The following is a 2,384-nucleotide window of genomic DNA, read 5'->3' on the forward strand; positions in this document are numbered from 1 at the left end:
TTTACCTGAAAGATACAGATGTAGTGAAAAAGAAGGGGCACATGCACCCCAGTGTTCATAGCAGTAATGTCCACAATAGCCAAACTGTGGAAAGAGCCAAGATGTCCTTTAACAGATGAATGGATAAAGAAGACGTGTGTGATTCATATAAACAATGGAATATTACTCAGCCATCTGAAATGATGAATACCTATCATTTGCATTGACATGGATGGAACTCAAGGGTATTATACTAAGTGAAATAAGTCAATCAGAGAAAGACAATGATCATATGGTTTCACTCATATGTGGAATATAAGAAATAGCACAGAAGATCATAGGGGAAGGGAGAGAAAACTGAATGGGAAGAAATCAGAAGGAGACAAACCATGAGACACTCAACTCTGGGAAACAAACTGAGGGTTGCAGGAGGGGAGGTGGATGAGGGATGGGGTAACTGGGTGATGGGCATTAAGGAGGGCATGTGATATGATGAACACTGGGTGTTACATGCAACTAATGAATTAGTGAACACTACATCAAAAAATAATGATGGCTAAAAGAACATAATAATAATAATAATTTTAAATAAATAAATAAATAATTAAAAAACAAAATAGGATGAACATTCAAATGCATTGGCATCCCTACTTTCTTTTTTTTATTATGTTCAATTAACATCACATAAATAGCTTCACAATTATATGTCGGGGTGTTGATCTATTTTTATTGAACTTGGGAGGGGTCCTCTCTGTCTCTAAGACATGAATGTTTGTTTCCTTCCCTAGATTAGGGAAGTTATCAGGTATCATTTGCTCAAATATACCTTCTAGTACTCTCTCTCCCTCCACTGCCTTGGGGATCCCAATAATTTTGACATTGGAACATTTCATTGCATCATTGATCTCTCTAAGTCTATTTTCGTGTGCTACTAACAGCCTATCCTTATTTTCCTCAGCTTTCTTCCTTTCTATCAGCTTATCTTCTAGATCACTAATTCTCCCTTCTGCCTCATTTACCCTGGCTATTAGAGTATCCAGTTTATTTTTTTAAATTTAATTTAATTTTATTATGTTATGTTAATCACCATACAATACATCATTAGTTTTTGATGTAATGATCCACGCTTGTTTTCATATAACACCCAGTGCTCTATGCAGTACATGCCCTCCCTAATACCCATCATCAGGCTAACCCATTCCCCAACGCCCTCCCCTCCAACACCATCAGTCCATTTCTCAGAGCCCATAGTCTCTCATGGTTCATCTCTCCCTCTGATTTCCCACCCTTCATTTTTCCCTTCCTTCTCCTAAAGTCCTCCATGCTATTCCTTATGTTCCACAAATAAGTGAAACCATATGATAATTGACTTTCCCTGCTTGACTTATTTCACTTAACATAATCTCCTCCAGTCCCATCCATGTTGATGCAAAAGTTGGGTATTCATCCTTTCTGAGGGCTGAGTAATATTCCATTGTAACGTATATGGACCACATCTTCTTTATCCATTCATCTGTTGAAGGGCATCTCGGCTCTTTCCACAGTTTGGCTATTGCGGACAATGCTGCTATGAACACTGGGGAGCATTTGGCCCTTCTTTTCGCTTGATCTGTGTCTTTTCGGGTAAATACCCAGGAGTGCAATTGCTGGGTCATAGGATAGCTCTATTTTTAATTTTCTGAGGCACCTCCACATTGTTTTCCAAAGTGGCTGTACCAACTTGCATTCCCACCAACAGTGTAAGAGGGTTCCCCTTTCTCCACCACCTCTCCCACATTTGTTGTTTCTTTCCCTGTCCATTTTTGCCATTCTAACTGGTGTAAGGTGACATCTCAATGTGGTTTTGATTTGAATTTCCCTGATGGCTAATGATGATGAACATTTTTTCATGTGTCTGTTAGCCATTTGTATGTCTTCTTTTGAGAAGTGTCTGTTCATGTCTTCTGCCCATTTTTTAACTTGATTATTTGTTTTTTGAGTGTTGAGTTTGAGAAGTTCCTTATAGATCTTGGATATCAGCCCTTTGTCTGTAGTGTCATTTGCAAATATCTTCTCCCATTCTGTGGGTTGCCTCTTTGTTTTGTTGACTGTTTCCTTTGCTGTGCAGAAGCTTTTTATCTTGATGAAGTCCCAATATCTTATTTTTTATTTTGTTTCACTAGCCTTTGAAGATGAATCTTGAAAGAATTTGCTGTGGCTGATGTCAAAGAAGTTACTGCCTATGTTCTCCTCTAGGATTTTGATGGATTCCTGCCTCACATTGAGGTCTTTCATCCATTTTGAGTTTATCTTTGTGAATGGTGTTAGAGAATGGTTGAGTTTCATTCTTCTGTATATAGCTGTCCAATTTTCCCAGCACCATTTATTGAAAAGACTGTCTTTTTCCCATTGCATGTTTTTTCCTG

The sequence above is a fragment of the Mirounga angustirostris genome, unplaced genomic scaffold, assembly GCF_029215605.1.
Source record: "Mirounga angustirostris isolate CCGP_5_RB_7025 unplaced genomic scaffold, mMirAng1.0.hap1 SCAF_8, whole genome shotgun sequence".
NCBI classification, from domain to species: domain Eukaryota; kingdom Metazoa; phylum Chordata; class Mammalia; order Carnivora; family Phocidae; genus Mirounga; species Mirounga angustirostris.